The sequence below is a fragment of the Rhinopithecus bieti genome, unplaced genomic scaffold, assembly GCF_001698545.2.
Source record: "Rhinopithecus bieti isolate Rb0 unplaced genomic scaffold, ASM169854v2 scaffold_36448, whole genome shotgun sequence".
NCBI classification, from domain to species: Eukaryota; Metazoa; Chordata; class Mammalia; order Primates; family Cercopithecidae; genus Rhinopithecus; species Rhinopithecus bieti.
Genome location: NW_016815304.1, coordinates 658425 through 674153, shown reverse-complemented (window position 1 = coordinate 674153; position 15729 = coordinate 658425). Strand labels below are relative to the sequence as shown.

General features: G+C 48.1%; 1 long non-coding RNA gene across 1 annotated transcript; it reads left to right on the top strand.

The window, feature by feature from the left end:
• Window positions 1–1448: 1448 nt before the first annotated feature.
• Window positions 1449–15271, top strand: LOC108515908 (uncharacterized). Its single transcript, XR_001881672.1, has 5 exons — window positions 1449–1595; window positions 9099–9193; window positions 9348–9547; window positions 12900–13088; window positions 15180–15271. It is a non-coding gene; the product is annotated as an uncharacterized LOC108515908 (long non-coding RNA).
• The last annotated feature ends 458 nt before the right edge of the window (window positions 15272–15729 follow it).

Sequence of the window (15729 nt, the reverse complement as noted above, 5' to 3'; positions counted from 1 at the left end):
TTTCATGATTGGAAGATCCTTTATTCAGATGTGACTGTCTTTAAAATAGTTTCTTCCTGCCCACCAGCCACACCACCTCTAGTAAAGGGAACTGATGCCGGCCAGGGACGATGTATGAGCCATCCACAGCTAATAATTTATCTTTTTTAAAATTTTGAGATGGAGTCTCACTCTGTCACCCAGGCTGGAGTGCAGTGGTGCAATCTCGGCTCACTACAAACTCCACCTCCCAGGTTCAAGTGATTCTCTTGCCTCAGCCTCCACTACAAAGTGTGTACCACCACATCTGGCTAATTTTTGTATTTCTTATTAGTAGAGACAGGGTTTCACCATGTTGTCCAGGTTGGTCTCGAACTCCTGACTTCAAATGATCTGCCCTTCTCAGCCTACCAAAGTGCTGGGATTACAGGCATGAGCCACTGCACCTGGCCCAGAGCTAATCATTTATCTTAAAGGAAGGCACAGATGTTGACTGACTGAGTTAACTGTGCGATTCCCCTCTCATTGCCTCATTTTGTCTTCACAGAAGCCCCCAGGGATGCTATTTAAAATGTAATAACTACCTGTAGGAAACACACAAACCAATCAGAATGGATGCCAGCCTTAAACAATCATCAGACTTTACCAAAGGGAAGAGGACGAATATCAGGCCTCCTTATGCCCACCTGAAAGATGAGGAAATGGGGTCAGAGAGTTTTCTTGGCAAGAGGATCAACAATTTTCAACAGATTTTCAAAGGGGAGATCCATGACTCCAGAAATAGGAGAGAAGAGAGCAAAGGTTGCCAACACCCCATGGGGAGGCAGAGGGCAAACTGAAACTCAGGTCTACCTGAACTGAGCCTGCATTCTCAGCATGACCCCACCTGCCTTTCTGAGAGCAGAGGAGGTTGCATGTTTTTTTCTCAGGCCAATACTTTCTGGAGGATTCGGGGCTGGGAAATTTGCTAATGAGCTTACTTTTTAGCTGCTATTCAGTTTCTCTGCTGGATACTATCTCATCTCAGGCACCTGAGGACGTTTCCCCAAGTGCCAGCTTCAGAGTAAAGGAGATATGGACCCTGCAGCTAAGGTGTTTTCCAAGCCAGCTTCTCAGAGCCTTTGCCATTGCTCCTTCATCTTTAGGGGAGAGAGAGCCCTTTTGCAGGTCTCCTCTGAGGCTGACATGACCTTACAGTGAGCTCCACCAGGGAGCTCCCACGTTCTGAGTAGATAGGATTCCAGATTGCATGTTCCTGCATATCACTCTCCCTGGAATAGTGACTAGGATTGAGGTGAGCAGGGCCTCCTGTGCATACTGATGCAATAAGTATACCAGACCCTCTACCCTATACAAAGACAGCACTTTACAGCATACAGAGCACTTCACAAGCTCCTCATAATGCTGTGACTCCCATTGTGACACCAGGGCATTGTTATGGGCTCAGTCCCACATGGGTGAAACCAAAGCCCAGGGAGACCAGTGGACTTACCCAATTTCACAAGGGAAGTAAGACCACACTTGGAACTTTACAGCTCCAGATAGCGTGATTTACAAAAGAATAGGGATAGCCTGGAGTTTGACTGGAGGAAGGAAACTAGGGTTATGGTGGATGGGTAAGCATATTCGGTTCATTCATTCTTTCATTACCCACCAAAGCCCTTCTCCTGGGGTTCGATACCAGTGTGTTGGGGTGAGAGGAGGACCAAGCATACACAGACACATACATAGTTAGATGTCAGGCAGAAATAAGTTCTGTGAAGGAGAATTGGGTGTGCAGAGAGTAGGGGAGGGAGAATGCCACCTCTGCCAGGTGGTCAGGCAGCCCCTCTGAGGAGGTGATATTTGAGCAGGGGTCTGAGTGAGGACAGTGATGGCAGGGAGGACAGAAGCCCTGTGGGTCCTGAATGCTGGCTCTGCAGATTCCTGGAGCAGCGGGAGCCCAGGGAGGCTGGATGAGAGTGAGGAGGGAGCAGTGGAAGGGATGGCGTCAGAGTCCACTGGAGCGGGTCACTTGCAGCCTGGTAGGCCAAGGCAGGGACTTTGGAATCTGTTCTGGGTCACTGAGAAAGCTTGGTTGGTCTTAAGCAAATATGGAGAATTTGGAGGCACTGGAGTTGAGGAGCTGGACATAATGAAGTGTCTCAGCTCAGTGATTGCTACTGCATACACCTGATGCTCATTTACCAGACAGGGACTGGGCATTCTTTTAGGCCCAAGCAGCAGATAGAGGAGAAAGACAAGAAAGCCACAGGGAAGCAGAATGTTCCTCTCTCTGTTGAACCCAAATCTAATAGTCAGACTTGTCAAAGATCAAATGGGTGACTTCAGGAATCAGTCACAAGCTGCTGCCCATTGGGGATGTTCCGGCAGAGACCAGATGGCCCCCGCTAACCACCTAACAGAAGTAGTAGGACGTTTCCGAATTGAATGGGTAGTCAGGTACAACAGTCTTACATTTCTGGCCCTATCCATGGATATTTCAATAGAGTTCTCCATTCAAAATCCCTAAACCACATTCTTGGGATGCATGGGTTGACTATTTTCCTTTGTCTTGTATTTCCAAACACATGGCTAACAGTCCTAACTACCTACTGCTAAAACAAAAGGTAACTTATTAATCAGACAAAAGAGGAACAATCCACATTACATGCACTCTAAAAATTGCAAATCAACTGTCCTGACCTCTACTGGCATTTCCTGTCTGCCACTATTTGGAAATCACTCATTAGCCATAGCCATCTGCCAATCAAAGCATAGATGGATGAGGTCAGCCTCTTGCTGGCACATTGATTTCATTGTGCCTTTCCAAGGGATAAAGGCCACCATCTGTCCTGAGTGGGGTTGTTTTGAATTCTGAGTGTGTGTTTGGCTTTTGCCCTCAGTGCCTCAGCCAGCATCGCTGCCCTAGAACTCCCTCAGCATCCGGAGTCATGATACAGAACCCTGCAGCACTGCTTCAGGCCAAGGGCCCACTGTTTAGTAAGGAGACAGAGCAGTGGGTAAATGGTTCATAGAATTTACTGGTCCCGTTATGTGCCATGCCATCTAGAAATGGCCTACCTCACAGAGCCCTCCAGTGACCTTAAGAGATATTGGAGGCACCAGCTTAGAAGTGGCACCTCTAACCCAAGCCAACAGCCATGATATGATGCTGCACCTCCAATATGTAGAATCCATGGGTCAGGGAACGTAGGGGTGGAGGTAGGAGTGGTTCTGCTCACTATCACTCCCCATGACCCATCTGGGAAAAATGTCCTCCTGTTTCTGAAAATTTAGGCTCTATGGGTCTAGAGGTCCTGGTTCCCAGAGAGCAAAAGCTTCCACCAAGGGATGCAATGAGTCTCACTAAGAGCTGTGGCTTCTGCTTGGTCACATCGGATTCCCGTGCCAGTTGATTAGTGAGAGGACAGGTGTGATTGATGCTGACATTATGAGATGTGGTTGGTGCTGTCACCACATAGGGCAGGGAGGAATATGTTAAGCACTCTGGTAATCTATTGGAGAATCTCTTGGTAGTCTCATGCCCAATTTTAACTCTGTAGTTGAGGTAGGAGGCCAGCAGGACTGGTCTCCAGGCCAGAAGGTTGGCCAAAACTGGGAAGAGGTGCCGAAAGCACCCCCATTGGTCTTGCTGCCGAAGACACTCCTGCCAGCTCCATGACAGTTTACCAATGCCATGGCAACACCCAGAAGTTACTAGCTCGTGCCACAGCAACACCTATATGGTACTGCCTATTTTCCAGCTATTAATAACTCCTCCCTTAATTAGCATGTCATTAAAAGTGGGTATAAATATGACTACAAATTGCTCATACACTGCTAGTCTCCACACACTGCCTATGGGGTAGCCCTGCTCTGCCAGGAGCAGTCACACAGCTGGAACACTGCTGCTGCCTCAACAAATTGCCTTCCTCCACCACCGACTTGCTCTTGAATTCTTTCCTGAGCAAAGCCAAGAACCTGCCCTGCATCATGGTAACCATGGCTTTAAAATGGCAGGCTAACTAGGAACTCAGTCTGCACATGGTGAGGCTCTGGATCACTCCACCAGGGCAGCCATGTAGATCAGAACAAGCACTAACAGAGGGAGAGAGGAATCTAGAGAACATGGCAGAGGAGGGAGATCATGAAAGTGCTTTATGGCCTTGGGACCAACTCCATCCTCAAAGGCTTTGCTTGTCCCATTAAACTTCCTGGTTAAACTTTACCCAGAAATTATAAGCCATCAGAACTCTGGAGAAGTTGTTACAACCTTGAGTGGTCCTGATGTGGGAAGAAAGTGGACATGAGTGGTGTTAGGAGTGGACTGGAGTAGATGCTTTGAAACCTCCCCTCATCCCCTGCCCACATACCCACCTCCATCTGCCATGATGGTTGTCTGCTCACAGCTCAAGGGACACCATTCTCTAGCAAATCTCCCTTGGTCTGTGGGCTTCTTTTGCCCAGGTATACCTTGCCAGGTATACCTTCCCCTGAGGGTGCCCAGAAGCCGGTGACTGGCCGCTGCAGGGGTGAATGCATGATGCTCTTGCTTCGAGGTGGGACAAGCCACCAACGCTACCTGCAGTGTCTGGTTGAGGCTGGACTGCTGTTGAATTGTTGAATTCATGCCTTTGCTTTCCTGGCCTACGCTGCTTCCCTCACTTCCTTACAGTTTCTTACATGAACCCTTGCTGCCGCTCTGTCTGTCATCCTGTTGTGCTAACTAAATCGCCCCAGCTTTCCCTCGAGACTGGTAACCAGGGCCCAAGGGGTTAAGAAAGGAGAGAGACTGAGGCTGCGGAGGTGGTACTGGTCCATGGCCCGTTAGGAACTGGGCTGCACAGCAGGAGGTGAGCAGCCAGTGGGCGAGCAAAGCTTCATCTGTATTTACAGTCACTCCCCATCACTCATGTTACCACCCGAGCTCTGGCTCCTGTCAGATTAGTGGCGGCATTAGATTCTCATAGGAGTGCGAACCTTATTGTGAACTGTGTATGCGAGGGATCTGGGTTGTGCACTCCTTATCAGAATCCAATGCCTGGTGATCTGTCACTCTCTCCCATCACCCCCAGAGGGGACCATCTTCTTGCAGGAAAACAAGCTCAGGGCTCCCACTGATTCTACATGATGGTGAGTTGTATAATTATTTAATTATATATTACAGTGTAATCATAACAGAAATAAAGCACATGATAAATGTAATGCATTTGAATCATCCTGAAACTATACCCCCTGCCTCCCATCCATGGAAAAATTGTCTTCCACAAAACCAGTCCCTGGTGCCAAAAAGGTTGAGGACCGCTTTGGCAGTCCTCAAAGGAGATGGCCAATTGGTCTTTGGTTATATGTTTTCTGTCAGCTGAATATAAAGGGCAAGAAATTCGGGTTGCACAATTTCCCTGGGTCTAAAAGAAATAGAGTTTCCTAGTGTACCTATAGAAAGTTGGAAATTCTGTGGTTGTAATTACTCAGGCCTTCCTCTATTTAAGTGTTTAACCAATTGAGAACAGAAATAAGAGGGTAATGACAATCGGAGTAGAGAATTGATGGTGTTGCTGGCTTGGCAGGAGCAATAATATCCAAATATGGTGTTCCTTGTTTTTGGTGTTGGACAGCAAAGCTAAAGCCGGAGGCTAAAAGTGAGTCTTGTTACTTACCCCAAAGCTAGACCTTAGGCCCTTTCCCTGGGGAGAACTGAAACCACACCCACTCCCTGCTGTCTACATGGCACTTTCCAGAATACCCAGCAGAAACATGAGAAAGGCCAGAGCCAAGCATCAGGGCCTCAGAATGCTGCAGCCACATCCCTGGCTGATGCGTCTTAATGTCAAGGTCCATCTAGTTTACTGATGAGATGAGTTACTCCTCCTCCCATGGGTAGGGGTGTGAAGAGAAACTAAAGCTATTCCCTGCAATGCTGTCTCTCCCAGGGGAATGCCATTTCCTTATGGAAGTGAGCCAAGTGGATGATGGCTTCCCCTACCACGGCACCGGACTCAAGTGAGATGCTCTGGAGCAGTCACTATAAGACTAAGTGACTAGGATTATGAATAATGTCCTCAATTGTGTTTCCATTAAGAAACATTGCTGAACAGTATAATTTCATCTTGACCCTCTATAAGAACTGAAAGTGATACAGCAGCGAACTGTAACATCCTTGTAACATCCTTAAGTTACTTCGGCAGGACCTTCAGATGACACGTGGCAGAGAATGGCTTCTCTGGATCTGACTTAATGTAGTCTCTGACTTTTCTTGGAGGTCATGATGGCCCTGCTGCAGTCCACTTGTCCTTGTGATTGAAGCTCCTCCCAAACCATTCTCCTTTGGCTCTTCGTCTCAGTGCAGAGGAAAGTTCATAACCTTTTCCTCCCTTCTCCCCCAAGCCTTTGCATGTGCTGTTTGTCCCAGCTGAGATGACTCTCCTCCAATTTTCCCAAAGTGAATGTCTTCTCATATTCCAAGACTCAACCCCATAAACTAATCATCCCTTCTTTCCTGAAGTCTTCCTTGAGTTGGAAGCTGTGGTGGGCTGAATAATGGCCTCCAAAGATCCAGATTCTAAGCCCTGGAACCTGTGAGTGTTACCTTATGTGGCAAAGAGACTTTGCAGCTGTGGTCAAAGATTTTGAGATGGGGAGATTAGGTGAGCCCTAAATACAATGATAATTGTCTTTATAAAAGGGAGGCAAAGGGAGATTTGACATAGATGGAAGTAGAGATGTGGCCACTGAAGCAACACACTATGCTGCTGGATTTGCAGATGGGGGAAGGAGCCTGGAGTTGAGGATGCAGTTCTGGGAGCTGCAAAAGGCAAGTTAACGGATTCTACCCTACAGCATCCGAAGGGAGTGGGCCCTCCCAAAACCTTGGCTCTAGCCCATAATACTGAGTTCACACTACTGACCTCCAGAATTCTAAGAGAGTGAATGCGTGTTGTTTGAAGGCACAAAGTTCACGGTGATATTTCACGGCAGCCACAGGAAGCCAACACAGAAGCATTCTTCTCTGAACTTTCAAAAGATGCATTTTTTTTTCTATTTCTTGCTTACCATAGTTTGAATCAAAAGCCCTGTCAGTATCATGTATTGAGTCCATGCTGCATGCCAGGTGAAGAGCAGAATGCTGTATTCTTACGGTGTTGTCTTATTGCATCTTCACACCAATCCTGAGAAGGAGATAGTGTCAATTTCATTTGCAGGCCAGACAGTCAACAATCACAGCTGCTGCTGAGGGTCCCACAGCCAGTCCATGACAAAATACTCAGCTGATGTGCTCAGCCTCAGAGACCTGCTGCTGGCCCACATGCCCTACTGTTCATCTGGTGTCCCTGCATCACACTCCCCACAGCCTGGGATCTCCTCGAAGGCAGGAAACATGTCTTTTCCAGCTGGGCGTCCCCAGATCCAGTCCATGCTGGAAGGAATAAATCAACAAATCTTGATTGGTTCAGGCTGAGCTGAAGGGACCCAAGGCTCCAATTAGGAATGCCTCATGGAGGGCCTCATTGCTTTGTGCCTTCTGAGGTCTCACGTCAACAGCTCACCACACGTGAGGGTGGAATTTGTCCCCGAGGGGTACAGCATCTGGGGAGAGGCTCAGATAAAACTGTCGGGAAGGCAATTTGGCAGAGCCATCCAGTGATGACATAGAGTGCCCTAGGGCAAGCCTCACCCTGTGTACGTTTCTGCCTGTGTCAGAGCGAGCAGCCCTTTCCCAAGCCGTCTCCTGGCACACTGTGTTAACGCCATTGTAATGCTTAGAGAACTATGCTGGTCTAAATGTTTTCTTTATGGTTTCCCCAATAGTCTTGGAGCCCTGAATTCATTCATTCTCTCATCCATCCATTCATTCATCACATTTACTGAGCACAAATTTTATGTCAGGCACTGGTCTAAGCACTGAGGCAACACCAGCGAACAGAAAAGACAATTCTTGTGCACATGTAGTTAATATTAGGAGGTGGGGGGAGATGGCCAATAAAAACATAAAACATATGTAATATTTTGACTATACAATAATAAGCAATGATTGGAATGAAAATGATAAATGCAAAAGAAGAAATAATGTGGGATATGGGCTCCTGGGAATGCAGGGAGGAGGCATACCATTTTCAAGTGTGCTCAGGGGCTGAGCGTGTTGGCTCACGCCTGGAATCCCAGCACTTTGGGAGGCCGAGGCTGGTGGATCACGAGGTCGGGAGATCGAGACCATGCTGGCCAACATAGTGAAACCCCATCTCTACTAAAAATACAAAAAAATTAGCCGGGCGTGGTGGCAGGTGCCTGTAGTCCCAGCTGCTTGGGAGGCTGAGGCAGAAGAACGGCGTGAACCTGGGAGGTGGAGCTTGCAGTGAGCTGAGATCGTGCCACTGCACTCCAGCCTAAGTGACAGAGAGAGACTGTCTCAAATAAATGAATGAATAAAGTGTGCTCAGGGTAGGTCTTTTGAGACAGGAACCCATAGCAAATATGTGACTGAGAAAAGAGAGTTGCACCTGCAGACATCTGGAGGCGAACCTTCCAAGCACAGGGACCAGTCAGTGCACAGCCCTGCTATGGGACAGTGTGTGAGGTGTTTTAGACCAAACAGGGAAGTGGCCACAGGGGAGTGAGAAAAGGGGCAGCAGTAGGAGATGAATCGGAGAGAGAGCACAGGGCTTTCCAGAGATGAATCAGAGAGCACAGGTCTTTCCAGGCCCTTGCAAGGACAAGGGATTTGAATCCAAGAGAAAGCTTGAATTAAAGAAAGCTTGAAATATTTTAATCCAAGTGAAAGATTTATTTATTTATTTATTTATTTATTTAGAGACAGAGTCTTGCTGTCACCCAGGCTAGAGTGCAATGACGTGATCTTGGCTCACTGCAACCTCTGCCTCCCACGTTCAAGCGACTTTCTTGCCTCAACCTCCTGAGTAGCTGGATTACAGGCGTGCACCACCACACCTGGCTAATTTTTTGGTATTTTTAGTAGAGATGGGGTTTCACCATGTTGGCCAGGTTGGTCTCGAACTGCTGACCTCAAGTAATCTGCCTGCCTTGGCCTCCCAAAGTGCTAGGATTACTGGCATGAGCCACCGCACCCAGCTAAGAGATTTTAGTCCAAGAGAAAGCTTACCAATTGGTGTTCTTAACAGAGAAGTGACCTGCTTTTAGAGGAAACCATGTGAGTCGGGGACTAGCAGGAATTAAGCTTCAGGAGTGCCCTGGCAGGAAGTCTCCCCTAATGCAGGTGAGGTCCAGTGTCCCTCCTTGGGCCCCCATTCCCTTGGGTCAGTGTACCACATGGCCACTCCATGCTGTACCTCTGCCTGTGCCTGTCACTCTGCAAGCCTGACAGGCTGCCCTCTGAAGGGGGCCTCATGCACCTCCTTGGCACACGGCAGGTCCTCAGGAAAGTGGCTGTCAGTGAAAGCAGAGTGAAGAACTATTAGCAGTGACCTTGGACTCCAGGACAGAGGAAGCGTTCTCGTGAAAGATGAAATGGAGAAGAGGCCTTTCTAAGAGAAGAAATCCTCATCTTCATGCAAGGGCTGTGGCCTCATCTCGCCCTCTTCCCTCCCAGCTGGACTGGAAACTAGATTGGGTAAGTGGGAGACAGTCAGGCAGTTGTGTTTCCCCAGCTCAGAGCTCCATAATTAAAATGTCACTTGTGTGTGCAGTAAGAGAGTGAGCATAGCAGGAAAACGCAGTTGTGAATTCTGCTCTGTAATCTTTTTCCACGTCACCATTATGGTTCCAAGAGTTACTTGATTCCAAGCAACTGTGTTGATTTCATTTCCTCCTTTTAAGTTATTATTGTTTTTTAAAAACAACAGGAGACTATATGACATCTCAGCTTTTCTTCTGTGATTTTGGGGGAAAACCTCAGGAATAATAATTTTTTAACAAATGCATAAACTGAGCTGCTGCAGCATTCCAGGGAAGTTGGTGAACTATTTTCCAGAATAATTATCAACCCACCCTGCTGTCTTGCTTTCCTTTACCCCAGCACAGACACTGAACTCAAGGAGTATGTCCCCAGCACTGTAGTTCAGAGGAAAGGGACTCCTGGGGGTGCCGCACTCAGGACTCAGTGTGGAGAGTCAGTGTGTGGCTGCCAATATTCAGCCCAGTGCTTCTCTGAGTCACCCAGGAACAGGTTGCCTTGGGGGAGTTCCACACCCCTCCCCAGGTGCAGTCACAGCCCATGACTCGTCCACCCACGGGGGTAAAGGGCAGATTCCCTGGCCTCAAGTGGAACAATCTTAAGAGTCATCATCCTAGTTCCAGATCTCACTATGGATACAGGGACCCAATGGAGCCCACACTGCATTTCAGTTTTTCTCTTCGCCTAATCCTGTTCTCTCCCCTTCTCACATGGGGTTGGATCCTGAGAACCTGTCCTGATAAACTTCCTGTTTGCAAATCCCCATCTCAGAGTCTATTACTTGGGAAACTATCCTGAGACCAAAACCTCAGTTAAATCCTGGAATTGCCACTTTCTAGCTGTGGGATCTCAGTCTACCAGATGTATTCTGAAGGACCGTTCAGTTCACAATTCTTGGGTGCGTGCTACTATATGTGCTAGGCATGGTTCTCGGCACTGGAGAGCTGGCAGTGGAGTAAACAAACCCAACTCTTTGCCTTCATGAAGATTACGCTATCATCTAATTCCATGATGTTGGGTCCAGACGGTTGGACAGAAATAAATATGCACCAGGTGGTGCTGAGAGTCATGCAGAAAAACAAAGCCAAGAAGGCCAAGACGGGGCACAGTTTTAAGTGGAATGGTGAGGAAAGTCCCCAGTAAGCAGGGCACACCTGAGCAAAGATCCAAGGAAAGTGCCAGAGGAACGTCGATGGGGCCAAGCATGAGGACGAGGGAGATGGGCATGCAGAGGTTCTAGGGGGATGCCCGCTGTGGGAGGAGCTCTTCTGGGGGGCTGGAGGGGCTGGCAGGCAGGGCAGTATGGTAGGGGAGAGGGACCAAGGTAGAAGGGTGGAGGCGTAGGGTGCCAGGACTGTGGCTTTTTCTTGGTGGGAAGGGAAACCTCTGGTAGAGGGCGGAGGCGTGAGCTGTGGATTTACATCATAACAGAATTGCTTTGGTTGCAGTGCTGAGAATAGCCTATTGGATGTGTGAGAAGTGGTGGTGGTAGGGAAGGTGGTTGGGAATCTATAAATGAACAAATTCACTCCAACATTTTCATGGCTAATCAAGAGTGTGCAGGTGCACTAGTGGCCCCTGTTACATCTGACATGGGGAAGGCCATCCTCCTTCAACTTTTAGAGCCACCCTCTGGGACACACACCTGGAAGGGAAAGAGAAGCCTCCATGGAAGGGAAAGAAGTGAGCAGAGCCCATGTCTATTCTTCAAGGCCACCCCCTGGAAGTGGCATGTCATTCCCATGCACAGCCCATCAGACAGAATTAGTCTCTGGTGCCACCTAACAATAAGGGGCTGCGAGGCACAGCTTCTCCAGGGGACCACGCAGGAGCAGAGGACTGGTTCTGTGTGAGACCTAGCATTCTCCACCTGAAAAGGCATGTCAGGGGCCTAGCACAATGCCTGACCTATGGCAGGAACTTACCAATGGCTGTCCCTTCCCTCCTTATGTCTGGTCTCTATCTCTCAGCTTCCTGTTTCAAGCTCCTCTGGGTCTTCCTTCACCCTGCCTACCAGAATAACCCACTCAGAGCTGCTGAAAAATATGTCATCACACATATTCAGGGTAATACTAGCAATTCTTAAAATGTGCACAGCAGTTTACACTTTACATTTTCCCAAGCACAATTGTATTTAATCCTCGTAACAACCCCGCCCCATATATATATATATATATATACATTTTTTTTTTTGAGATGGAGTCTCACTCTGTTGCCCAGGCTGGAGTGCAGTGGCCTAATCTTGGCTTGCTGCAACCTTTGCTTCCCAGGTTCAAGCGATTCTCCTGCCTCAGCCTCCCGAGTAGCTGGGACTACAGGTGCGTGCCACCACCCCAGCTAATTTTTGTATTTTTAGTAGAGACAGTTTCACCATGTTGGCCAGGCTGGTCTCGAACTCCTGACCTCCAGTGATCCACCCACTTTGGCCTTCCAAAGTGCTGGAATTACAGGCATGAGCCACCTCTCCCGGCCAATAACAACCCTTTAAAGAAGGCAGGGACAGCATTACCAGCCTTCAGCTCACAGCTCTGGTCTTAGTGTCATATACATAGTATGTACTTCACGAATTTGCTAAGTAGATATTTACAAAGAGAAATCAGAGGCTTAGAATAAGGTAGGGACTGACCCACGGACCTGTGATTTTGGATGAAATGTTGGGACTAGAAATGAAAAAAAAAAAAGCAAAAACAAACCTGAACGTTTAAATTAAACTAACTCTGTGCCAGTTAAATTAAACTAACTCTACGTTTCACAAATGTTAATTGGTTATTCCTTACAATAACCTAGTAAGGTGAGTTTGGTGATCCTCATCCCTGTTCAGAGATAAGGCAGCAGGCACAGAGAGGGCACTGATTGCTGAAGGTCACAGAGCAGGCAAGGGGCAGACCCAGCTCTGGCTAAGAATCCGTGCTGTCCTCGCTCATGGTGCTGCTCCTTGATCAATCACACAGCTTCCATCAAAGTATTGGCAGATTCCTTTATGCTGGCAAAGGGTTAATAGTTATCATAGCAGCCGCTTATCATTTGTGCCAAATTACGAGGCATGGACAACATCAATGGAGTGTGTCATGGGCATATGCGCATGTTGCAAGATCACAGGTCAAGTGAGTGTGTGCTGGTCCTGGAAGGGGGTCCCCTGTGTGGTGCTGCTGCCCACTCTCTGCTGCAGAGCTGCTCATCAAACGTAGTTTATTACTGGTTGGCGAGTTTGCCTTCCTCCCACCTCCCTCCAGGCCTCTTCTCCTAAAGCCTTGTGTTTGTGCCCTTTGTACACACCTGTGTCTACCAGGCTGGCTGCCAGCCCTTGTAGCCCAGTCCTAGACCAAACGGCACCTCAATCTAGGATCCTACTGCTGATCTAATGTGGCGAATAGCTGTGTGGATGGCAGCAACCTGCACCGTGTGTGGATATCCGTGTGGACAGACCAAACAGCACCTAGACCAACAGCATCTCAGATCCTTCTGTTGATCCAATATGGTAAATATCCACGTAGATAGCGGCAAATCACAAACAACCCCACAATGATGGTGTTACGGGCTGAATTTTGCCCTTAAACCCACAAATTCCATGTTGAAGTCCTAACCTCTAATACTTGAGAATGTGACTGTATTTGGAGATAGGGTCTTTAAAGAGGTCGTTACATTAAAATGGGGTTTATGGTGGGCCCTAATTCAGTATGACTTGTGAACTTATAAGAAGAGGAGATTGGGATACAGACACACTGATACAGAGGGATGAGCATGTGAGGACGCAGGGAGAGGACGGCTGTCTACAGGCCAAGGAATGAGGCCTGGAACAGATCCTTCCCTCGCTGCCCTTGGAAGGAGCGCCCCTGCCAATACCTTGATCTCAAGCTTCTAGACTCCAGAATTGTGAGAAGACAAATTTATGTTGTTGAAGCCGCCCAGTGTGTGGTAGTTTGTTAAGACAGCTCTAGCAAATGAATAGAGGTGACTTAGACAAACGCAGGCTTACTTTTAGTTGGAGATGGCCCGCCCAGAGCAAGGGTCACTAGCCATCAAGGACCCAGAATATTTCTTTCCTTTTAGCTTTTATTCTTATGGTTGCCGGATGCCTGCTGCTTTTCTGGTAGTTAGAAAGGGACAGAGAGAAGGAGGAAGCGTTTCTTCTAGTGTGGCTTTATCCATTTTATCAGAGAAGGTCCAGTCAGATTAGAGACTTCTCAACTTTGATTGGCCAGAACTAAGTCACATGGTCACTGTTGCTAGAAGGAGTCTGTCCTCATTCCCTCCCCAAATATCATAGACTTTCCTAAATAAATAGGGGCACAGTTATTGGGCAGACAAATGACAGGGTCTGCAGTGTGAGTTAAGGGTACCTGCTAAAACACTAAGCTCCTGCAGCAAGACCTTGCCATGGGGTTGGGGCTGCCTGTTAAGCTCACAGGACCATCTGCCTGTGAAGCGGGCTCAGGTGCTCTCGTGGCAGGTAGCAGGGCCAGGGGTTCACCCACCGGGGGCATCTGACTGCTAAGCTGGGCCGTCTCCTCCTATAGTGATTCTGGCTGCAGGCTCCTTTGGTCCCATAGGATAGTGAGCCACATTTATTTGCACATGAGAAATTCAAGCCCAAGGGAGGCTCTCTCAGGACTGGAAGAGAGGAGGACTGGCATTAACTTTGCTCTAGCTCCTTTAGAGATTTTGGCCCCTCATCAATGTCCAGTTTGGCCATTTATCCTCCTGAAGCATATCCACTCACGCTCAGGTGAGACAGGGTAAGCTACTCAAAAGGAAGGTTTTGGCAGAGGCAGGACCTTGTCTACCCTGTCCCCAAGGTGTCCCCAGGATTAGAAAAGCTCCTCTCTAAGCTCCAGAGTGCATTAGGGCTGATGCAGGGAGACAGCCACTCATGAATAAATAGGACCATTAAGTCCAGTGCCCACTGCTGGCTGGGTGTGGGGGCTGGGGAGCCTTCGGGGTTGGTGTGGAGTTGGAGAGGGGATAGAGGTTGAGAGCCCCACAAACTTACCTGGAGGCCGCTGGAGTTTGGAGAATTTCCGCTCATGAATGCCGCCTTTTGGGTCATTTTAGCACTCATCCAAGTGACGTTTGCATCAAAGAGAGGGCAGCAGCATAATGCTCTCTCACTTCTTTTGAGAAGGGTGGAAAGAGCTTATTATCTAGTTTGATCCTTTTTTTTTTTTCTTTCTGAGACTTCATCTTGCCAACCAGATCATCTTTGGGCAGTCTAGTTGTCACCCCATTTATATAACTGGCCTGGTGTTAGGCTGCTCCATTTGGACTTGAATTGGCAACAAGCAAATTCTTTGTGGTGTGTCACTGTTGCCTGCCATTGAAGTGAAGCGCAGGTCTTCCGTAAATCTCTAGATTGCATTACCTGCCCTCTCTGTGCTCTCATCAAAGCTTCCATCTCCCTCTGTCACCACATCTCATGGTGTTCTCACTCTTGGCTCTGTATGTATCTTCTTTTCTGGGCTGGAATTCACCATGGCAACCTGGGAGGCAGCAGCCAAATCCCGTCACCTTGCTGGATGTCACCTGCAAAGTGGAGACAATAACAACACTGTTCTTCCTCCTTTCCTTGTAGGTTTCTTGTGAGGATTAAACAGAAGAATGTTTATGAAGGTAAATGGAAAATAAAGTTAAAAGAAGAGAAAGGATGGATTTGCAACCTCTGGGCTTTAGTTCCGTCATTTGAAGTTGGGATCTACTCAGGTTTCTCATCCTGAAGTCCACATTTCACTGGGAAATAGGGTCATGTGTTCAGCAGCTCATGACTCTAACAGAATAAATATCCAGTGTGGATTTATATGTGGAGCATCAATTTTTTTTCTTTGAGACGGAGTCTCGCTCTGTCACCCAGGCTGCAGTGCAGCGGTGCATGGTCTCTGCTCACTGCAAGCTCTGCCTCCCGGGTTCATGCCATTCTCCTGCCTCAGCCTCCCAAGTAGCTGGGGCTACAGGTGCCCGCCACCACGCCCAGCTAATTTTTTGTATTTTGTTTTTAGTAGAGATGGTGTTTCACCATGTTAGCCAGGATGGTCTTGATCTCCTGACCTCGTGATCCACCTGCCTCAGTCTCCCAAAGTGCTGGGATTACAGGTGTGAGCCACCATGCCCGGCCAGAGCATCAATTT